Here is a 25,591-nt window from a genome sequence, read left to right as displayed (position 1 = left end):
GAGAGAGAGAGAGAGAGAGAGAGAGAGAGAGAGAGAGAGAGAGAGAGAGAGAGAGAGAGAGAGAGAGAGAGAGAGATAGAGATAGAGATAGAGATAGAGATAGAGATAGAGATAGAGATAGAGATAGAGATAGAGATAGAGAGAGAGAGAGAGAGAGAGAGAGAGAGAGAGAGAGAGATAGAGATAGAGATAGAGATAGAGATAGAGATAGAGATAGAGATAGAGATAGAGAGTCAGTCAGCTGCAATGTGGAACAGAGCGCCGGGCTGGGCAGCTAGCTTCCATTACGGGGCAAACAAGACCCAGTTTCTACTCCGCTGATGCCCGCGCTGCCTGTGCGACTGCAACACGGGGGGATTTAGACACACACAAGGCCTAAACAGCACCAACATGTGTCAGTGAATGAAGTGGACTTGATGCAAGTGTGTGTTTAGAGGCTCAGTCGGGTGCTTGTGACACCATGATTATTGGATTAATCAGCCACTTAGTCCATCTGTGACCGAGCCATACAGGCGACTGTACCCCGAGTAATCTGTGTGGGTCCACTGGAAGTTACACAAATAAATGATCATATGTGCAGCAGCCCATTATTACCTGTAGAAGATTAGTAAAGGGGAGGGTGGCCGCGTTCTCCTTTTCTGTTTGGCCTCAGTGAGGGTCTACAACCGGATCCGTTGCCTCATGGCTGGGATGGATAGATGAATACCTGTGAGAGGGGGAGAGAGACAGAGAGAGAGAGAGAGGTTAGTGTTTGTTTAAGCATATGATCTTGCAGTGAGTTGATAGCATCATTAGCATGATATTTTGACCTTTTGCATTAGGCCAAAGCATGTCAGAGCCTAGACATGCACTCTCACTCACACACTGAATTTCAAGGACACACAAGGCAGGCTTTCGCAAGTGCACAAGCTCACATTCACACGCACACTCAAAAGCACACACAGCAACAGAGGTTTTGCCAAACACACACACATCAATCTGAGTGAGTAGCTCTGACAGTGGAGTCCTGGCGGTAACTAGCCTGGGTCTTGTTGCGACAAGCAGCTGCCACCACAAGAGGAACTGAATACAGCCTGGACCACCTCCACACACACAGAACCGTATACAACACACAACAAACACTGCCGTATATGACTAACAAGTCATATACTGACTGATACAGTCAGTCAGTCAGTCAGTCAGTCAGTCAGTCAGTCAGTCAGTCAGTCAGTCAGTCAGTCAGTCAGTCAGTCAGTCAGTCAGTCAGTCAGTCAGTCAGTCAGTCAGTCAGTCAGTCAGTCAGTCAGTCAGTCAGTCAGTCAGTCAGTCAGTCTCTCTCTCTATTAGAGTGCTGTCCCCTCTGTCTCTGTTCCTTCTGTCCCTGGTTCTCCCCATGGCTAATCGACTAATACCAAACCAACCAATTAGGCTAATCGAGGGGAAGCCCTTTTAAGCAGCTCCACTAGAAATCTATTTGGGGGATTTTGGGGGACAAGAGAACAGGCAGGAAACAAATCAAGAAGGATATCAGTGAATAAGGTTGATAAATACCAACAGTAGTATAATATTCAAAATGGCAAGAGTGTTATAACATTGTTATCTTAAGTTGTCTGTCTCTCTTTCTATATTCCTCCAGCTACACCCCTCCTCTGTAGTGAGAGCACTGGTCACTCTATCCTCCTCTCGCCCTCCATTTTTGAAAAATGAGAGGATGGAGTGAGCGAGAAGGAAGAGAGAGAGAGACTTTCCCAGAGGCTCCTGCCAGCGTCAGTTTGTGTTATGAATCATTCAGGAGCGACACTCTGGAGGGAGGGAGCACAACACATCCATCCTTCCTCTCATCCATCCCTCCATCCTTCCTCTAGGACATGTGAGTGATAAAATAATAAAGAATAAAGAACAAGAAGAAAAGGAGAGGTGGTCTAGACTCTAGAGCAGACCTGGGCATTGTACGGCCCGCGGGATGATTCTGACCGGCCTGCAAAAGATTACATCATAATTTTAAAAAAATCATAATTTCTTTTAAATATATATATATATATTTTTTTTTAACTTTCGTTTTTTTTTTCATGTCAACGTTCACACGCACAATATATGCTTACCTAGGATTTGACTTGATTCAACAACAAAGCAGCCGGGCAATGGCAAGCCAAAAACGGTCAAAAGTGTGGTTATTTGAAGTTTGGATTTTTTTTTTTTTTTTAACAACCGAGGTAGGTAGATTACATTTTTAGAGACTAAAGTACCGAAAAAAGGTACTGTTGGGTACCGGTATAGATTCACAGGTACCGGTACCGTATCGGTTCAAATGTGAACGGTACCCATCCCTACTGAGCACACAACTGCAGGGCAAGGTCATTTTTGCTCATGAAATGCATAGCCATGTGAAAGCCTTCATGACAAAGTTGCAATTAATTTCAAGGCAACTAGGCAGCAACAATCTCGAACACATGAAAACCCTGAAAGAAGTCAAACCATCAGATGATCACCGGCACAGGTACTCATCCATGTTAGGAGAGGAGAACTGCATGATGAATTTTCAAGGCGTTTTCAAGATTTTAAAAAGGTTGATGATGAAATGCAGCTGGTTTCCTCTCCCTTTACCTGCAGTGTTGATAGTGCACCCACTGATGTTCAGCTTGAACTCATTGACCTGCAGTCTGATTCACTACTGAAAGAGCAAGTCAGCATCACTGCTAGAGTTCTACTCTGCTCTCAAGGAGGAGAACTTTCCAAACATGGGGAGACATGCTCAGAAGATGTTGGTTCTCTTTGGATCCACATACATATGTGAATAGACATTCTCAGTCATGAAGTTTACCAAATCCAGGTACAGATCCTCTCTCACTGATGAACATGTCAGCTGTGCTTCGCATCTCCACCTCAGACATTCAACCTGACTTTGATGGACTTGTTAAAGCTCAAAAGAGACTGGATTTCTCACACTGAATGAAAAAAAAGAACTGAAGAACACTAAAATGTGGGAATATAATAAGTGAAATGGGACACACGATATTTTTTTTGCACAGTTCTGAAAACATTAAATGTAAAGTCAAAAAGGCTACAAAACTGGGACACTTTTCTTTACACAGTTACACAGTTCAGTGACATGTCTTGTTTATTTAGCTACAAAGATGATGTGATGTCTTTAGAAATCTAAGAAAATCCTTGTTTCAATAGTATATGAAACTCAAAATGCCCTTTGTTATTAATGTGACTGAAAATTAGTTAAATGTTTCACATTTTGTTTATCATTATTATTATTTATCATTTTGGAAATTCTATTTGAATAAATTATATTTTTGAAAGCTAACCTCACCTTTTAATTGCCAAATAATAACATACACTCTTACCAGCGGTCAAAACAATGCCATGTACTGCTTTCTATATAGAAATAAAATATTATTGTGTATAAGTATATTATGCATAATTGAGTTCGGAATTTTGGCCCGGACCTCCAAAATATTTTCAGTTGCTCATTTGGCCCCCTGGGAAAAAGAATTGCCCACCCCTGCTCTAGAGGGAAGGAGAGATGATCTAGAGCAGTGTTTCTCAACTGGTGGGTCGCGACCCAAAAGTGGGCCGCAGGGCCATTTTGAGTGGGTCGCGGATGTGTGTAAAAAAATAAAAAATAAAAATAGTTTTAATTTTTTTTTATATATAATATTTTTTTTCACTAGCTATCTTTGTGAAAGTGGCTTCTCAGCTCTGGTCCAGCTGAAGACAAAGCAGAGGAACAGATTGGACATTGAGCATGACCTCAGAGTTGCTTTGTCTACCATCACCCCAGACTTTGAGACTCTTGTCAGGAGCAAACAACATCCCCAGTTATCCCATTAGTTCCCTGGGATGTTTAAGCTAAGAAGTCTGCTAAGAAGGATATATTATTTATTATTTTATTTTATTTCATTGTGTTTTTAGCCCTAGTTGTACTTGTGTTGCAACCCCAGTTATCCCATTAGTTCCCCCAAACTTACTGTAGGTCTGTTATGTTAAGCTAAGAAGTCTGCTAAGAAGCATAATTATTTATTTATTATTATTATTTTATTTCATTGGGTTTTTAGCCCTAGTTGCACTTTTGTTGCAACCCCAGTTATCCCATTAGTTCAGGGGCGTATCTAGACCAAGCACTGTACTGGGGCACAGGGGGGCACCCAGGGATATGAAGCGGGCGCACACAGCGCACACATGAATTTTATTTGCAGATTTTGCCCGTTTTTGGGCGAAAATGGGCAGATTTTGTAACTATTTTATTTTTTACTTTATTTCGGTTTTAGGGTTAGGGTTAGGTTAGATGCATCCATCTGTATGGAGAATGGGAGGGGTTTGTCTGATGTTAAGGCCTTGAGAACATCACCCACTGCCTTTGGAGCAAGGACCAGAGCCTCTGCCTTTGTTCTTCCTAAAGTCATTTTCTTCACTATTTTGGAATCATGTAGAATCTTTTGATTGAGCTTGTTTTTTTAAAGAAAAAATGTATCATTTAGATGCCTTTATTTCATATTCGACGCAGACGGTTTTCAGTTTTCAATCCATAATAAGTTAACAGAAAAAATAAGTACACAACCACATTATTTCAACCTAATAAAACTATGTTTATTGTCATTGTTTTAAGAACACAAGGTGACTTGGTAATACTCACATTTTGAGTAAAAAGAATCCCACTGGTCACATTGGTGACCGTAATAATGTTTTTGTTATAAGGCTCTGAAAATGTTACTGAATGATGTATCAATGTATTTCCAGCTAAATTGAAATAATAAAGGGTCTCAATTAAATATGTGTAGTATCACATGACCAGAACACAGCTCAGTCGTCGCAAGGTTTAACTGAGGCACACCCTCCTCCAATCCCTCCACCGGAGCAAGGCCAGAGAGAGGAGAGGAGAGGAGAGAGAGAGAGAGAGGAGAGGAGAGAGAGGAGAGGAGAGAGAGAGAGAGAGGAGAGAGAGAGAGAGAGAGAGGAGAGGGAGAGGGAGAGGGAGAGAGGAGAGGAGAAAGAGGAGAAAGAGAGATAGGGAGAGGAGAGAGAGAGAGAGAGAGGAGAGAGAGAGAGAGGGAGAGAGGGAGAGAGAGAGAGAGAAAGACGTTCAAGTTAACATGCTGCAGCGCCAGTTAACAGTGCCTACCTGAGATCCCTGGCACTGTTTTGCTTTACTGAGCTCCGTTATCTGGGGCCTGTAGTTGGTCCCTTTAAACTGCACACCGGAGCATCTTTTAATCCAGCTGTTTGCTGTTCTCTGATATTTTCGGACATTTCGTTGATGCGTCGCTCGACACTTCGAGCTGACATGGGGATATCTTTTATCCTTGATTTGATTGTCTCTTTGTTTGGCAATCCTTCAACATAAGTACACACAGCACGGCCCTTTTTTTTTTAAAGCATTTTTACAGCTTTTATTGGCCACGCAGGACCGACAGAGGAGAGGGCGAACGGGAGGAGAGGTGGGGAGGACATGCGACAAATAACGACGGGAGCTGGGATCGAACCCGGGTCGGCCGCGTAGGTGCGCGAGGCACTATGGTATGCGCCACGAGGGCGCCCCACAGCACGGTCCTTCTGACACACAAACCCGTAGTAGTCTGTCCACGAGGGCTGGAATGCCCGAATTTCCTTTGTTTTAACTTTCTTAGCTGTGCATCATGACAGAATGCAAGGCAGCACTGTGTGATTTTACCTGTGAACTGTGCGAGGCCAGCTGCCTGCAGACAGCTGAGCACCATGGGATGTACCCAGGGTGCGATCCACGGGGGGAGCTGGGTCCGCTATAGCTCCCCTAGATCAGACATCAGCTCCCTTAGATCAGACATCAGCTCCCCTGAAAACATGATTTGTGAATCTTTGGGGGGTCTCTAAATTACTGAAAATAAATGCTACTTTTGCCATGCATTTCTCATTTTTCTGTAATTTTCTGTATCATCATCGTGTATAATAATAAACGTATGCTATTTTGGATGTATGATTAATGATTTGCGCACTAATTCACACGTAATATGGCAACATGCATGCTATTCTTGCAATTACCATTCGGAGCGCGGCGGCGCTGCAGCCTGCACGCACGCACGGCACAAATCAAACTTGACCCACTTTGTAACCTGTGGCTGTGACTTGTTGACACAGTGATCGTTTTGACAGCCAGTAAATAAGGTCACTCAGGAATGCATAATGTCTAAACGAAAACAAGTAAGCCTAACCAATTTTGGTTTCACGAAGACAGTGAAGCTGACAGAGCAGCAGGAGGCGCTCTGTCTACAGGCGACGCCGTTACAATTACACCTGCTGCTGGTGCTGCTCCGGTGGAGACTATTATTAGTATTACAACGCCCGGTGACCGTGCCGGCGCCTGCGGTCGTATCAGAACACAGGAAATCATCTATCATCTATCTAACTAAATGGATACTTTTTTTTTTATCATGGAATGTGCTGTGGAAGCCCAGACCGTCCAGACGGCCGGACCTCAACAAGTGAGTTGTCTACTCTATTCTGTAGTTACTGAAACGTGAAACTGATTGAATATATGACAGGATTCAAGAGGTTTATTTGTCACATACATACATACACAAGGCCTACCTACTACAGGCTACAGACTAGTAACGTCTGCGATCACACAGTCCGACTCCTCCCTGAGAGGCGCGCCGCGCACCCCCCCCCCCCCCCCCCCCCCCGAGACGCGGCTCACCCAAAGACCATGCTATGGTTCGCACACTGGATGTACCATGTATTAGCTGTCATAGGGGTGTGCAAACCAGTCAACTTACAAAAAAGAGCCTGTTGGAGGATTTCAACAAGATAAATGCGAAGTAAAAATAATAATAATTATTATAATTTTTCTGCGGACGTTGGATCACTGGGGCACAGCTGATCAACACTGGGGCATGTGCCCCAGTGATAGTGGTCTAAATACGCAGATGCATTAGTTCCCCCAAACGTAGGTCTGTTATGTTAAGCTAAGAAATATGCTAAGAAGCATATATTATTTATTATTATTTTATTTCATTGGGTTTTTAGCCCTAGTTGCACTTTTGTTGCACTTTTTTGTGTTTATTTCATGTTTTTAACAGTGCATGAAAGATTGTGTATTACTGCAAAAAAGAATATTGAAATAAATCATAGTGGTTAAAAAATTTGGGTCGCGACTTAACACATTGACGGCCACGGGGATTAGACGGGCCCCACTCTAGACAACCAGCATAATGTAAACAGACTTGGGGCTGTTTGTAGAACTAAATCTAAACTTTATAGAACTAAATCTAAACTTTATAGTATTGCTATCTGTCCATTCTCATTGTCAATTGAGACCATAAACCGTACCTTCAAAATGGATTAAAGAAATAATTTTTTCATCAATACGTTCTCATTTTATAGCACCGTGAATATAAGCGTTATACGGCATTTGGTCTAGTATATTTCCTGGAAGGCGAGATAAAGGGCCAATAGCTACTAACGTTATATCCAATGGCATTTCCGTTATACAAAAGCTACAGTTAAAACTCAAACTGCATATGATCGGTATGATCCTCAAGCATGTATGCATGAAAGGGGGGGGGGGGGGGCGGGGGACGTCATTTCTGATTATTGATTACCAATAACCGTGTTCGTCTAAGTAGCCACATACGCTGGTCGGCTGGTTGAGTATCATAGCAAGCTCTGATCAGCATGTAATTTACGTGAAAAAGATCTTACCATGAGCCGGTTGGATCCCCCCCGAGCATTTCCCCGTTATCTATCGCCATCTGGTAGATCGATATGTCCATTGGCTGATGATAAATCCCCTTATTGCATAGTGAAATCCGCGATCCAAAACGTATTCCGTGCAACAGACAATAGCTATCGCTTCAGGTGAGTAGAAAACTACATTAGAGATAAAAAAAAAAAAAGACAAAAAACCAAAACAACTTGCCACGGATATATCCGTCCTTCGGTCCATTAAGCATGGATTCGAAACACGTATATATCCGTGGTCGGGCGCCATTGTGTTAACACTTTGGCTGCCGGAAAACGCCTAAACACGTCATTCCCGGCCATGCTCAAGTTGCCGAAGACGCTTTACAGCGTCTTTGATATCAATATTTCAAAAATCTGGGACCGGATTCATATTTCCCCTCCGCTGGCCTGAGATCCACCAGGAGGACCCACTGAGCTCTCTGGCGGTTCAGGAGCGCCATCTGGTGGCCGATCGGCGCAATCGCTTAACAGGAAGTGCCGTAGAGGTTGTGCTGGTCGCCCGTATTACTTCTGGGCACTCGCTATAGGTCCCGAGGCTCGATCTCGACACACTACATAGCGATCGATTGCCAATAACTCGATAAACAACATGATTTGGACGTATATACCATTATACAAGCTGGAAATGGACCGGGTAAATCTACATCCCATAATGATAAAATGTCTACTCTACGATGATCGCCCAACGGCGCGCAGAGACTGGGGTGAGTTTTAGCGTGTAAAATTACCGTCTTCGATACTAACTGCTATGATCAACATTTGACCCACATTAGATGATTGGTATAACGCTGCCCACGGAATTATAAACGCCCCCTAGCCCATCCGGTCAACATCAGATGATGTGTAGTAACTTCTAGAAGTACGTCTAGTTGGAATTTTTTATATCGCGCTGATTGCCATAAAACTGTATTGCATCATCAATATAATGCATTTGGGGCTATAGATCACGTTCTGGAGAAAGCTGCAGAAAGAGATGAAAACATACTTATACATTAGACCATACTTTACTATGAATATGTGAATGAAAAAGTTTAACGTTGCTACACAATGAACAATACATATAGGACTTTGAATGGGCCCTAATAATGGCAATGTAGCAATAGAATTTAAAAAGTTATAGCCCTGCAAAGAAGGGGACTTTCTCTATAGACAAATAGAGCCGGCAACCTACGGTTGATAATGAATTTAACCCATGGCAGCCAAAGTGTTAATGACTAAGGAAAACGTTGGGTCCCGAGGCTAGACCAGTTGAGAACCACTGATCTAGAGGGTAGGGATGGGCATTTTTAAGAAGAATCCAGATCGATTGATCGCATGCTATACTCGAGTGATCGTGTATTACTCAAAGGAAAAACAAAAAAATATATATATATTTTTTTTAGAATACTTTTTTATTTGTATTATACATTTTTTGCTTAATTTTGTTCATTCACGTATATGTTTAAGGAAACCAACAAACAGCTATAATTTTACACATAATGTGAAACAAATATGTAAAAATAAAATAAAAATTATAATAAATAAATTCATAAAGATTATTAATAATTTATAATAATTTAAGATAATTTCTCATAGCTACGAGTAATCGATTACTCATGCCCATCCCTACTAGAGGGAGGGAGAGGTGGTCTAGTCTAGACCACCTCTCCCTCCCTCTAGACCACCTCTCCTTCCCTCTAGACCACCTCTCCTTCCCTCTAGACAACCTCTCCCTCCCTCTAGATCACCTCTCCCTCCCTCTAGACCACCTCTTCCTCCCTCTAGACCACCTCCTTCCCTCTAGACCAGGGGTTCCCAAACTTTTCAGGCCGCGACCCAAAAATAACGGTGTAATAGGAGGTACATTTTTTTTTTAATGTATGGTTGAAACATGCACACGTTCAAACGCACACAAACTAATAAGCATTGGAGGCTTTTAACCAGTGCCGGACTGGGGAAATCATTCAGGCCAGGAAATATAGTGCAAAATATAGCCCCAGTCAGGCCACTTTTTAAGCAGGGGGTCCCCCACCAGGACATTTCTTGTTACAAAGACTTCATTTCCTGCATTCTGGTGCAGGGATTTTTTTATTTGTACCCTTTAACACTTTCAGCGCCACGCCTGGTTTTCCGTTTTACCGCTTGAATGCCACCATCGGCGCCAATGTTAACGTTAATATTGCCTAATCTATGTTTTAAATTATGGCTATGTGTCTAATATGCCCATCGCATTATCAAAGACTATTTTCCAGTCAGTGCTGTGAAGGCAGATTGTTTTTTTATCGCGTCGTTGCCGTTTCAGAGCAGTTAGAAAAGCCCCCGTTTTGATATAAAAAACAGCTCATTCTGGAGCATTCTATGAAAATCGTCTTTTAGTGGAATATTCCACAACGTTGATATTCGTCTGCCTTTTTATGAATCGTTTTCAAATAAACGCTAGATGATCAATATTATACGTGCACGCACGCACATTACGGCCGCGCACTGATAATCGCTCCGTTGCAGTGCATGTGAGCGGATCGGCGCGGGTGAGAAATCCGCTCTTCGCTCTTTAAAGCTTGGTCCGCTCCGCTAATTGCTCATGTTGATCCCGCCGCCACACCGCTCAGCGCGCCGCCAGCGCTCAACTTCATTTTGGCATCAAGCGCTCCTCGCACCACCCCGCTCAGCAGAAAAAAAATTACAGCGGGGGAAATAAAAGAAAGTGCTGTTTTCCTGAAATTGGCTAATTAAACACATCGGATTTCCTGAAGGCCTTCGTTTCGAGCATGCGTAAATTCTTGATTTCGTTATTTAAAATATCATAGAATAATGAAAACAGACAGACCCAGTTTAAATGTATCAACCGAATATGGTATTTTCTTTTATTTACCACTGCACCATGGGCAGGGCACCACCAACTTAGACATTCAACGCAGTGACGGAAAAAACTAATTATGCACAGCCCTCGGCATATACAGTACCTTGTATTATCCGACGTAGCTAATTGAATTACACTGTAGGCCTATACCTTTTTGCATACTGTTAATAAAGTATTAAATCAACCAATCAATCTGAGGTAGAACATAATCACTGACAGTGACAGCCAGGGCAGCATAAGACGGATACAAAATTACGTGTATGACATGAGCCTCAGAGGAGGCCGTAATAGGCCTAAGGCCTTGGCTTAGCCACTGAAGACAATTAATGCAACAGGCTTGTTATCAAACGAACTCAGGAAATCACATAGCTAATATGCCTATGAAAATAAAAATATAACTTACTCGACATAACTGTCTACAAAGTGTCTCACAGTAAAACACAAACGAAAATGTGCAAGTTCCCTATAGCCTTTGAAAAACTCGAATACAATCAACCAATATAAAAGTGCTGTTGGATATGCTACATTTATATAAATGTATAAAATCTAAAACAGAGTGCTACATTCTTATGTATAAAATAAAAAATAATGGCCATTAACTTTAGGCAGGCCTATTGCATTTTGCAATAAAGTAGGATATTATAGGCTATTCGTTTTTGTCACTTTGTGCATTTTAAACAAAATAAAACAATGCTCATGTGCCTATATCTGCCATGCAGTGCCACGGCAGCTACATTATCTTTGAGTTCACTTTCAAGAACACGAGTTTAGCCAATGTCTGAGGCTTCAAACTCATGCGGTGATTTCTTGACATCAAACCAGCAGCGGAAAACACCCTCTCTGCGCTCGCAGAGCCACTGGGAATACTGAACACTTTGCGGGCAACTTTACTCAGGCGTGGAAGGGACTTGGAATTTTGTTTCCAAAATGCAATGGCATCTTTGACATCGTCAGGGTTTGATCTTGGGGACGAGAGGTAGGTTTCAACTTCAGTTTTCGCATTGCCTCCTCCCGTGGGCTGATTCTCTGAGAAGTATGATCCAAATATACGAGGCCTCTTGATTTCTTCGGGCACGTCAGATTCTCCGCCGTCGGACTCGGGTTGACCTGCTGCCTCTCCAGCACCAGCGACTGCTGCGGTCATCTCCTCTGTTTCTTTGACGAGGAGGTCGCGTATTTCTCCAAGTTTATTACAAACCAACTCATCACGGATTATCCACTCTGTTTTGAAACGAGGATCTAACAGCGACGCGAAGAGGAGGTGTTTATCATCATAGTACATTCTGAAGCGAGTGGACACGTTATTGGACAGTGTTTCCGCGAAAGAAGCTATTCCTAATGGAAGGGCAGCGTTGTTGTTGACAAGCAGGGATTTGAGCTCGCCTACAGCCGGGAGAATCATGCCCAAATTCCCAAGCTCCCGTTGCATGTTGTCTGTGAGGTCAGCCAGCGGTGACAATACTTCAACAAGGTGATTGAGCCGACGCACGTCATTAAGTGTGAGAATAGCGGCAGTGGTTTTAAGTTTGCTCTGCCACAATGCATCTTTTTTGAATAGCTTTAGGACAGACTCCACCATGCGCAGCTGGCTGCTCCATCGCGTCGGGCAAGCAGTGGTGGGTCGTACACCCAGAGAGTCAGTTTCCTCCGTGTTCAGACAACTCTTACGCACACTTTTCACTAGCTTTCCCACTTTAACTAGCAGGCGATTGATATCATCATGCTCGTTAACTGCGTCTTTGATAGCTAACTGAAGCAGATGAATTGGGCATCGCAGGTGTAAACTTGATACGGTGAAGTACTGGTTTACCATAGCCTCTACAGTATTAGTGACCACGTCCACTTGGTTTTGCGAGAGCGCAGGTTCCTCCTCCGCTATTTCCTCCCCTTCCTCCACCACCACTTCATCATCATCATCTTTCTCCTCTTCTCCTTCAGCGTCAGGCAGGATGTTAAATGCCTTGACCATGTTGCTGGCACTGTCTGTCACCACACGAATCACGCGTTGATGAATGTTCCAATTTTTCAGCACACTTTCATACTTTTGATATATGCGATCTGCAGTGTGAGACCCTGTTATGTGCTCACAGCCTAACAGAACCGTGTGGCCCTTGAACGTCCCGTCGATAAAACTTGCCACAATAGCAAGGAAACTGTGGCCTCTTCTACTTGTCCAAATATCAGATGCAAGAACGAACCCTTCACCCATTCCTATGAGCTCTCGTAGTTTGACTTCCATCTCTTGTATGGCATGTGGCATAAGTGTGTCCCGGACAGTATTGTAGCAGGGCGGGGTGTAACCTGGTTGGGCCATGCCGGCAAAATGTCTCATACCTTCACGTTCTCCTTTACTTAAGGGGTCGTAATCCATGGATATCATTTTAAAAAACGCTTCATCCAGCTCCCTTTTTCTTTCACGTGTCACGTTAGGTGCCTTTTTTCCAGTGAGGAAATTGTGCAGCGAGTCACGCTGTTTCTCTTTTTGTTGCTGTTGCGTCTGGGCATCTAAAACAAATAATAAATGCATGCTTTATATTAGGTCTACAATACATTAAGCTGTAATAAGGCTACCAATTTCAAAATGGCTAATAATGACAAGTAACAAACCTTTGGATTTCTTCTCATTATGTTCGCGAAATATGTGGTCATGCTTCCTCCCAATGTGTCTCTTTAGATTCCAAGAAGAATCTCTTCCGACGGTAATATAGTCTGCACATTCTGTCTCCTCACCATCATCGTTAGTTGTTTTCACGATACATTGGAACTTATTATCTGTTACTTTTTTAAAATATTTAGCAAACACGGCCATGCTTTCACGTTGTGGGATTTCTTGTAAGCACATGCAGTTCTGTTTACAGGACGGACACTGAGGACAGGTGCATTGTGGACCGGTGCCATCTGGTCTGGTAGACGCCTCCCAGACCAGTGCCGTGCGCACTGAGGAGCGGACCTGAGCGGCTTGGAGCGGAGGAGAACTCTCGCTCCGGTCGTCGCGCCGACCCATTTTAAAACCCACTCCTCGCTCACGTCAAAACGGCCCGCTCCGCGCCCCGCGCCGCTCGCGCGCCGATCCGCTCACATGCACTGCTCCGTTGATTTCCTCACAGACTTTTACAGTGAAACCGAAAGAAGACATTTCACAAAACAGCTTATAACTTCATCAAACTTACTCTGATTATCCTAACACTGATAACATAGAGTCCTTACCTGACATCAGATGGTATCCAACTGGTATATTCCAATTCCTGATCACCATTCGAAAAAATCGATACGTGTATGGATCCAACGCGATACAGTAGAACTCCATGATCCGCAGGGATCTGAGGCTCCAGAATGAACTCTAGTAACCCCGGCTGGATCAGTGAACTGGAAAATGTGGAGTACCGGATTTTTTTCCCCATTCATTTTCATTGAGTCCATTCCAAAATCACTTATGTCATCTGGGAGACGACAGGGGGCGCTTTTTTCCACAGTGATCGCCGGCGCCCCTCGGCTATACTCGGGTAGGCTCGGGTGATGCAATAATTTTTCAGATCGCAAAAAAAAAATAATAATAAAAAAACCAGAGAAATCTCGTGAGTGGCACTGAAAGTGTTAAATGCCAGTGTTTGTGATGGCATCACAAATTATTGTTAAAAAACAGGCTAGCATATCTATGATTAACAACAACACTGATTTTGATGGATTTTCAGTTTTTTTATAATGTCAGATTGAAAATAATACAATCTTTTATTGAACTTCAGCCCTGATCATAACACCACATATTAATTTGATAATTCAAATTGAAACATTTTCTGGGGGGGATTATTACAGGCTAGCATGTGTCAATGATTAGCAACAACAGTTTTTTGTAAGGGTCCCGCCTCCACCAATCACATGAGGCTCCTTTTGTGTGTGTGTGAGAGCAAGAGAGAGAGAGAGAGAGAGAGAGAGAGAGAGAGAGAGAGAGAGAGAGAGAGAGAGAGAGAGAGAGAGAGAGAGAGAGAGATAGTTCTCCAACTTGTGTGAGTTGCAGTGATCTCCTGGTTGTTCCCCACCTAGGTTATCTAACTATTGCGCTGCTGCAACTAGAAACACTGTCCTGGCCTGCTTCTAAGTTCAGTGGCCTGACTGCATAAAAAAAAAAAAAAAGGGAAATCATCTGGCGACCCCCCCCCCCCCCCCCACGGCGGCTCGCGACCCTCCTGTGGGTCGCAACCCCGACTTTGGGAATTCCTGCTCTAGACCACCTCTCCCTCCCTCTAGACCACCTCTCCTTCCCTCTAGACCACCTCTCCCTCCCTCTAGACCAGTGGTTCTCAACTGGTCTAGCCTCGGGACCCAACATTTTCCTTAGTCATTAAGTCGCGACCCAAATTTTTTAACCACTAGGATTTATTTCAATTTTTTTTGCAGTAATACACAATCTTCCATGCACTGTTAAAACATGAAATAAACACAAAAAAGTGCAACAAAAGTGCAACTAGGGCTAAAAACCCAATGAAATAAAATAATAATAAATAATATGCTTCTTAGCAGATTTCTTAGCTTAACATAACAGACCTACAGTAAGTTTGGGGGAACTAATGGGACAACTGGGGTTGCAACAAAAGTGCACCTAGGGCTAAAAACACAATGAAATAAAATAATAATAATAATAATAATAATAATAATAATAATAATAAATAATATATCCTTCTTAGCAGACTTCTTAGCTTAACATCCCAGGGAACTAATGGGATAACTGGGGATGTTGTTTGCTCCTGACAAGAGTCTCAAAGTCTGGGGTGATGGTAGACAAAGCAACTCTGAGGTCATGCTCAATGTCCAATCTGTTCCTCTGCGTTGTCTTCAGCTGGACCAGAGCTGAGAAGCCACTTTCACAAAGATAGGTAGTGCAAAAAAAAATAAAAAAAATCTATTATTATTATTATTATAATTTTTTACACACATCCCACTCAATTTCACGACCCACCAGTTGAGAAACACTGCTCTAGACCACCTCTCCTTCCCTCTAGACCACCTCTCCTTCCCTTTAGACCACCTCTCCCTAGAGGGAGGGATGGGTGGTCTTGAGGGAGGGAGGTGGTCTAGAGGGAAGGAGAGGTGGTCTAGAGGGAGGGAGAGGTGGTGTAGAGGGAGGGAGAGGTGGTGTAGAGGAAGTGGGGGTGGCACAGTCAGCCATGATGATCCATTTGACAGCTTCCTGATTCGCGGCCTTGCAGGGTTCTTTTTTTAGGGCCAATATTAAGCTGCTTTTCACAGGCAGGCTGGGCTGGCGCAGGCAAATTAATTGCACAGTGCTCACCACATGCTTTAAAAATCACTGCCATTTGCAATGAGAGAGAGAGAGTGTGAGTGAGTGAGTGAGTGAGTGAGTGAGTGAGTGAGTGAGTGAGTGAGTGAGTGTGTTAGAGCCACAGCGTTTTGGCCTAGCGAATGGTTTGGGCCTACAGGTTAATTTATTTCAGTAATTAAATTCAAAAAGTGAAAATAATATAATTATTTTCAGTATCAATATAGATTCATTACACACAGGGTGAAATATTCCATGCCTTTATTTCTTTCCATTTGGATGATTATGGCTTACAGCTAATGAAATCCCAAAATTCTGTATCTGAGAAAATCTTTATATTACATAAGCCCAATAAAAAAAAAATATATATATATATATATATATATATATATATATATATATATATATATATATATATATATATATTACAGAAATGTCGGCCTACTGAAAAGTATATGCACTCAAAATCGGGGCTCCTTTTGCATGAATCAATGCGGCGTGGCATGGAAGCAAACAATATATTTCCTCAATATTCTAATTTATTGAGATGCACCTGTATATCTTCATGGGGATGAGCATAACGTGGACATGGCATGTAAAGAGGAGACTACGCTTCCTTTGAAAATGTCAACCCCACCCGGGTTGTGTATGTGTGTGTGTATGTGTGTGTGCATGTGCGTACGTATGTGTGTGTGTGTGTGTATATGTTCCAACACTGACACAGTGCTGACACCAATGGGACTGTGTGTTGGCTAACAAGCTGAGATCCGATTTTCTCTTTTCTCCCCCGCCTGTTCACGGCACGCATTGCCTTATGAATCATAACATTGTGAGTCACGAATCATCTCTCAACAATAAGCTCAACAATTGCCTGGAGGAACGTTTCAATAACTTGTACAAATGTAGTCCTGAATGATATTACTGTTCTTTTCTGTTCCGTTTATATGACTTTGTGAGCATAAGGTTGACCGGAGTCGAGGCCAACTGATGTTGCACCATAACTTAAGAGTTAGACTTTCATTTGACCCAAATGTAATTGTGAAATATTAGGACTTTCCATGAAACTCTGAAGACGTTGTTGGAGTGTGACTTTTTTAAGCAGTTGTACTCTATGCCTGCGTTTGAAATCCTAATTTCAACTGTTGAAGCAACGTTGGGTCGAAAGACCAATTTCAGAAGAAGGCCTTTTGGGGGAATTGTTTGGTGGACTTCATGGTGTTACCTGGGTCTATAACACTAAGGCTAACCCTTGGCCAAAAGCATTCAAACCCCCATATGGTCGCAGGTGTCAGAGTTAGGCCTATACGTAGGTGTTTATTTCCCTTTTTTGGAAAATTTTGTAGTTTCTCTCACAGACAACAGCCAATTGAGTTTGAGAATATTCCACTAATAATATTAGCTCACCTGGATATCAGTCATAATTTTTTTGGCCTTCGAAGCTTCGGGGCCGAGATTCGATTTTAATTCGAAGCTTCGAGATTAAAAATTAATTAATTAATTATATATATATTTTTTTTTTCTTCTTATGTTGTGGGACTTGTACAGCACTTTGGTCAACTTTGTTGTTTTTAAATGTGCTCTATAAATAAAGTGGATTGGATTAATTAATTAAATTAATAATGAGTCGGGAGCTGCGCTGCCTGGGCGGCTGCTCTCTGTTACACAGCCAACAACATTACATTACATAATTATGTTGCAACCTTCGTCTATAAAGCAAACAATTATATAAATATTTATATGAGAGACAAAGGCAGAATTCGACAGAATTTTTTATTAAGACATGTTTTTATATGGGTCGGGACGCTATAAAAAATACTATAGAGAATTGTCAGTGCTGTAAAGTTTAAACCTTTTTAAATCTTAGACAAACGAAACACTTTGCTTTCATGAAATATTGTAAGCAGTCATTTGAGGCTTTATAAAAGCAGCACAATGAACACAAATCTGTCAGTGCCGAGTCCGACCTCATCTTAACACTTTGATTGCCTAAGGTTAAATTCATGATATACCATAGGTTGCCGGCTCTATTTAACATGGAGAAGTTCCCCTTCTTTGCAGGGCTATAACTTTTTAAATTCTATTGCTAGATTGCCATTATTAGGGCCCATTCAAGGTCCTATATGTATTGTTCATGGTGTAGCAACGTTAAACTTTTTCATTCACATATTCATACTAAAATATGATCTAAAGTATAAGTATGTTTTCATCTCTTTCTGCAGCTTTCTCCAGAACGTGATTTATAGCCCCAAATACATTATATTGATGATGAAATACAGTTTGGTAGGAATCTGTGCGAGATCAAAAATTTCAATTGGACGTACTTCTAGAAGTTTCTACATATCATCTGATATTGACCGGATGGGCGGGGGATCGTTTATAATTCCGTGGGCAACGTTTTACCATTCATCTAATGTGGGTCAAATGTTCATCATAGCAGTTAGTGTCGAACACGGTAATATTACATGCTAAAACTCACCCCAGTCTCCGCGGGCCGTTGGGCGATCAGCGTGGGGTAGACAGTTTTCCATTATGGGATGTTGAAATACCCGGTCCATTTCCAGGTTGTATAATAATATATACGTCCAAATCATGTTGTTTTTTCGAGTTATTTGCAGCGATCGATGTTCACTGTGTGAAGACTGAGTCTCTCTAACATTAGCGAGTGCCCGGACCACATATGGAGTGAGTCCTGCCGGGTTAAAGGTAACATCCGTTTTTTCGATCTGCCGATCGGCCACCAGATGGCGGTCTTGAACCGCTAGAGGATTGAGAGGAGATCACACTTGTGTCTCAGGGCCCCGGAAAGGAAATATGATTCCGATCACAGATTTTTGAAATATTGATATCAAAGACGAGTTACGGCGTCTTCGGCAACTTGAGCATGGCGGGGAAGGACGCCTAAACTCGTCCTTTGGCAACTAAAGTGTTAAATAACAAACGGCATTGCTTGTTGTAGTTAACAAAGAGAGGCAGAGTTAACGAGGCATGACGTTTGTTGCATTGGAGGCAGGGAGCGAAATTAACTTTTTGACTCACCGGCCAGTGGCGGGTAGATGGGAAGAGTCTACCCGCCAAGCATATTTCTTACCTGCCAAATTTTTTTGATTAAAAAAATATATATATATATTTTATATAAAAATTTTTTTTAAATAAAATATATATTATATAATCATACTTGTAGTTGTATTATCTGCGAGACATCGCCACCACGCAATAAGTCAAAATGCTTGCTATCTGCAAACAGCTCCACTGTCTGTGTGTATACTTGAGTAGCCTCCAGCTCCAGCAAGGATTCTCCGGCCCTGCAGCTAGACCCTATATTCAGCTAGACCCTACATTCAGCATGCAAGGATTCTCCGGCGATGCAGCTGGACCTATTTATAACGTTACCGTTCTTTTGTCAAATCACATTCAACATGCCCTCAGCTAGAATACGCATTCAATCAATGTTATAAGACATTGATATCAGGAGCTATCTGTAGCTACTGCTAGCCCGGTAGATAACGTTAAGACAATTTAGTTTACTGGGACATATGGATCAACGTGAGCTAGCTAAGCTAGCTAACGAGGGACCGGAGGTATTATGCACTCGAGTAGACTATTGCTGGAGCATTTGTTGATATCAGCAGCTATCAGTAGCTAGCCAGCTAGATACCGTTAGACAATGCCTCGTCATGTATTAAACTAAAAGTGAATAGTTGACTGGGTCATTGTTTAAACAGTAACGTTAGCTCTTGGAGGTCCGATATAGACTAGAGCAGATGAAGTAAACAAGCCAGATAGCTTCCGATTGGTCATTTGCTTTTTTTCTCATGAAACCAGTCACGTCACTCTACTGTGATTGGACCTAGTGCGATGTGGGACTTGTAGTTTTTTAACGATCTCCGCGGCGGAGAAAAAAAAGACGAGCGGCTATAATCTGTACTCGCACAAGAGTATCGTTATGAAGTTATGAACTACACGTCTACACGCCACACGGCGGGCAGTCCTCTAAGTGTCATGCGCCAAAGGTAAAAACAGCCCCTGGCGGGCGGCGGGCTTTAGTTTCGGTCCCTGATTGGAGGCGCAAGATTTTGCAGGTAAAAAAAATAATTTGAGTATATATATTTTTATATATTCACATTTTATTTTCCCATTCGAATCCCATGCTCATCGAACAAAGCTTCGAAGTATTTAAGACAACCCTAGTAATAATGATGGTATTTGTGTAAAATTTGAAAATGTAATAGTCATACTTGCATCAAATGCAAAAGCATTTTGATACTGTTCTGCGTCATACCTTTCATGTTACATAATTTTACCCTTTCACAATGCAAAATAAATTGGGGGGCTGAAAGCCATTAGTGATGTCAGGAAAGGCTATATCTATCCATTCTGAGTTTCAGATTCCTGGGACAGCTAATATCCATCATTATGACTCATAGATTCTTGGGACAGCTTATATCCATCTTTACTGACTTATAGATTCTCCAGACAGCTTATATCTGTCATTATTGACTTAGATTCTCGGGACAGCTTATATATGATTATGGATTTATAGATTCTCCGGACAGCTTATATCTATGATTACGGAGCTTATATCTAAGGTTGGCTGTTTATGAGTCATTGTGAGGTAATTCAGTGAAACATAACTTAGTCCGACAACAAATATGAAGCGATTTAAACAATACACTAAACTCTGGGTGGATGAAAATAATCTAATCCAGTGATATAGAAAGAAATTAAACATTATGTCTTGATTATCCTGCCAGGGCCTCATAGTGTGGATTTTTATAGCGGTGACTCATTTTCACATGGCGAATAGACTAATACAGAAATGCTTGCAGAAATGCACATACCGGTACACACACAAGCAGGATTTGGAGACTTCGGAGCGGCTGTCATCTCAACAGCTTAGTCACACTATTGAAACACACACATACACAAAACACACACACACAAATGTATGTGACATATGGGGGCATTACATTGACTTGCATTCATTCTGTAACTAACCTTAATCCTAACATGAACCCTAACTTTAACCTAATCCAAGCCTAACCTTAATATAATCCTAACCATGACACTACACTAGTTCATCAAACAGAATCAGGTCCCCAAATGTCCCGATTTTGTGGCTTTTTTTCTTCTTTTTTTTTTTAAACAACACAATTTTTGCCCGACTTGATCAGAACTTTGACCTTTTTGTAAGCCCAAACCTGATTTAGCATGGAATTGCTAATAATTTTCTAATGATAAAACTGTATTTTGTATGTTTGCACCCAAGTGCATTGAATATTGAGAAATTCAGTCTGATCTTCTCAGCCTAAGGCTGGGTGCTGTGCCCAAAATATCATATCACAATATCTTAGAGGAACGGTATAACGGTATTTTACGGTAGTTTTCTAGTACAAATTACAATAAGAGTTGAATGTCTTGTAACACAATTTTAACCTAGCCTACCAATGGACATAATAAAACTGATCAAAAGCAACTTCACTCTAAAAATCTTGTTTAAGATGCAACTGCACTGCCTAACAAAACACACCACACAGTGGGGTAGATAGTGGCATATAGATCAGCATGTGCCTATCTCAAACCCCACCCTCTTTAAAAAAAAAAAATAGCTAAACATGCAACAATTTGCAAAACGTTACAAAAAAGTTTAACTCACCATAGAGCAGTTCACAGTGGAGCAGTCTTCTAATCTTTTAAATTATTTTTTTTAATATTTTTTTAAATAATCTTAAAAATACTTGTGAAACCGTGATATTTCCTTAGACAATTGTCGTACCATCAAAGTCTCATATGGTGACATCCCTACCAACACTCCTATTAAAGTGGATTAGTGCATGGTGGCGTTAAGCTTGGTCTCCAGTAATATTGGTGGGTGGTGTCATTGAGTGGATATAGCTGTGTGGAGCGCAACACTTCATTGAGCCTAGCAGCACTTTAGGTCCATATCAATCTTAATCTTCATATTAATGTTAAAAGCCACTTGGAGGGATGCAGATTGTGTGCATTGCAATGCATGATGGGAGGAGTATATCACACATACATAGACACACACACACACACGCATACTGGGAAACCTCCACACCGACCACACGTGAGGAATTTGCAAATGTTTTCCCTCTCTCACACACAGGTCCATATATAGATAGAGCTATGTGTAAAGTGGCAGTCATGCAATATTGAGCCACTGTGTTGTAAAGAGGTAGCTGAGCTGAAGCTGGCCTGACTTATAGAACACACACACACACACACACACACACACACACACACACACACACACACACACACACACACACACACACACACACACACACACACACACACACACACACACACACACACACACACACACACACACACACACACACACACACACACACACACACACACACACACACACACACATACACACTTTTGTGCCTCATAAAAAAGTGCCCTTTTTATGCCAAGTTTTTTTTAATAATTATTTTATTTACAGTATATTAAACAATACAGAATATACAGCACTTCTTGGGGTCTGTAGGGTAAGCACTTATTCCCTCCCCCCTGCACATTTATGGAGATGTATGGGCCTTTTAAGTCTGTGATAAAAGTGTCTTTCAAGGATAAGTGAGCTCCTGCACTGATTATAATTCAATATTCAATATTTGATCACCAAAACCCCCCAAAAAGCATAAAAAGGGGGGCCCCCTGCCCAAAAAGGCCCCCCAAAAATTGGGATTGCACGCGCACAGCACCAGTGCCCTTTTCAGCCTTTGAGCACCTGCCCCTCTAAAGTCCTGTGCACGTCCCTACACACACATACACTGAAGGTATACCGTCATGGATCCATGCAAAGTCCAGGATGTTGTTAAAAACATACATACTATTGTATACTTTTAGGTTAATCAAAATTTTTTCTTTGCAGCAGTATTACAAAAAGGATAAGAAAATAACCCTATTTTTTATTAAATGGCACAATGACAACAACTTTATTATCTTGTAATACAATGGCAGAGTTCCATAAAGCTGCTGTGACGTCAGAGGTGGCTCATGTGAGGAATCCACAATGCAACGTAGCCTCCTAGCCATTACCGTCTGGTAATACTCTACCATTGCCCTAGTGTCTCAACGAAGAAAATGCTGCCAACGAAGAAAATGCTGAAATAAGTACTGCCATATAGCCGGATTGTTGCTAGCTAGCTGCAGTTATGGCTAGAAGGCATCCACATTACACATTATTATAGGGGAGCTGTCCACATTCAATGCGCTGCTGTGTGGTGCTGAAATGTGTGTGACTGATCAGCCTTTGCTTCACTTGTCTGTTGGTGCAGAAGCAGATACATACAAAAATATCTGTCAATTGTGTCATGTTTCAATACAAAAACAATAAACACTTACCAATGGAGGGCTCAACATTAGCTTGGTAATGTGAGCTACAGTAGGCCATACAAATGAAGCAGCAAGCTTGTTTTTGTCTAATCACTCAGCAAAACTTGGTTAATTTATCAACATCGGCTGGTACAGATGTTACAGCTTTCATTTGCAGGCCTTGATGTCAGACGACAAAACCTATTTAACCTATTGGTTAAAACAGCAACAGCTTTGATGACCATATTGATTGACATATCCAGACAAATCAATATTGAATTAATATGTGTGGTGCAATGTTGTTGTTTTTCTATTGGTTGAAACTGGGACAATTTGGTAGTGAATGTTGAATGTTTACAGATATATATATTTTTTTTTATCTACTTTTTCTCCTTTTTCTGTATTTTTTTCTCCCATCCCAATTTCAGTCGTTATGCCAATTACTGCCAAAAACCTTACTGGTCATTGCGCGCATTTGGCCCCCACTTGCCAGTCTAGGGAGGGAGAAGCCTATCACTATTGTGTCAGTGTGGACAACCGACCAAGCCGGAGGTACCGCGGCAGCTGGATTCGATCCCACCGTCTCTGCGGTGGTAGGCAGATGCTTAGTCGACAGAATAGTTTACAGATATTTGTTGAGACTCAAAGCTTGAAACCGGTACATCTGGTCACCGTAGCCAATACAGGCATATTTTGAATGCTTAATTTCAAAACAGAAATGAAATTGCACCATTAATCTACCTACATCAGATCATTCAGATAATATTCCAGAGGTTCAGCGTGGTTTAACTCATTCTTGAGTGAAGAACGAGTACCCTGTGACTCCTGTCATTTACACACTTCCCAAAATCCACAAATCCCAAACAACCCCCCTTCCTGGCAGACCCATCGTGAGCGGTATCGGATCTCTGACCACCAACATCTCCACTTTTGTGGACCACTGTCTCAAGCCATGGGTGACCTCCCTTCCCTCCTATACACAGGATTCCATTGATCTCATTAACAAACTAAAGGCCACTGTACTACCAGTCAATGCTACGTTTGTCACTTTAGATGTGACTAGTCTATACACCAACATCCCACATGATGGTGGGATTGAAGCGGCACGTACCTTTCTGAGCCTCAGACCCGAGACTGATAAACCCAGTACTACCTGCATATGTGACCTAATGGAAACTGTACTGACCAACAATTACTTTAAGTTCAAATCAGACCACTATCTTCAAACCAAGGGTACGGCCATGGGGAGTACTATGGCCCCCAACTATGCTAATCTGTACATGGGTCAGTTTGAGAATCAATATATATTGGACCCTGTTGTTAAAAATAAATTCCCAGACATATTGATATATAATATCAGCGCTACATTGATGATATTTTCATTATTTGGACAGGGAGTGAAGAGTCACTGGAGGCATTTCATAAATATCTCAACGCAGCTAACTCCAATTTGAACTTCACTCTGGAGGCCAGCTCTAGCAGCATCAGTTTCTTAGATGTTTTGGTCATCAAGGAGGGGAATACTATACATACTGATTTATTTCGCAAACCTACTGACAGAAACACTTTACTACAGGGTGACAGTTACCATCCCACCCACCTCATTAAGAGCCTCCCGGTCAGCCAGTTTCACCGAGCTAGGAGAATCTGCAGCCTCGATAGTCTATATCAGAGACAGTCCACAGACCTGAGCAGGAGATTCCAGGAGAGAGGGTATCCTATAGAATGGATAGATAAAGCTGCTAACCGCTTTGATGTGGCCACACAGGACGAATGCCTACAACCTAGCATTAGACCCACTAAGGACCAGTCCCCACTGTGCTGCACTACATACTCTCCTGTAGGTTTTGAATTCACAAAGATCCTACACAAACACTGGCACATCATCAACTCTGATCCCAAATGCCAAGCTGTCTTCAAGGAACCTCCCACCGTAGTTTACAAACGCCCCCCCAACCTGAGAAACCAACTAGTGAGATCCTGCAGCCCACCCACTGCTCACAGACCCACGTTCCTAGATAACCCCCCGGATGGGAACTATAAGTGTGGTAACTGTGCACAGTGTGGCTATACTATTAAGAGTAAGACCTACACACATCCATGTAATGGTAAAACCCTCAGAGTCCGTGGCTTCATCACCTGTAGCTCCACTCATGTCATCTACCTAATCAAATGTCCTTGTGGCCTGAGCTATGTAGGTAAAACCAACCGGCAACTCAAAATACGCATCAGCGAACACCGCAGCAACATCAGATGTGGTGATGAACATAACCCGGTTGCAGTACACTTTAGACAGGCAGGACACAATATCAGCACATTAAGATACACTGGCATTGAAAAGGTAGATAGACCAGCGAGAGGCGGAGACCATGGCAAACTACTTTTGCAGAGAGAGACCTACCATATACACACCCTGCAGACTATGGCCC

At 42.1% G+C, this 25,591-nt stretch overlaps 1 protein-coding gene across 2 annotated transcripts in view; it reads right to left on the bottom strand.

Annotated features, from left to right (window-relative positions):
- Positions 1–25,591, bottom strand: part of taok3a (TAO kinase 3a) — a 276,804-nt gene that overhangs the window by 146,297 nt on the left and 104,916 nt on the right. Inside the window, exons 2-3 of one of the 2 annotated variants that reach the window (XM_084334944.1) lie at positions 20,657–20,720; positions 595–706 (exon numbers count right to left, since the gene is read on the bottom strand). The gene's annotated coding sequence lies outside the window, so the exon portion shown is untranslated. The remainder of the gene's footprint in view (positions 1–594; positions 707–20,656; positions 20,721–25,591) is intronic. The other variant, XM_084334945.1, reaches the window with a different exon arrangement.

This window comes from Notolepis coatsorum (genome assembly GCF_963971535.1).
Source record: "Notolepis coatsorum genome assembly, chromosome: 1".
In the NCBI taxonomy this organism is placed as follows: domain Eukaryota; kingdom Metazoa; phylum Chordata; class Actinopteri; order Aulopiformes; family Paralepididae; genus Notolepis; species Notolepis coatsorum.
This window is presented reverse-complemented; position numbering and strand designations above follow the sequence as displayed.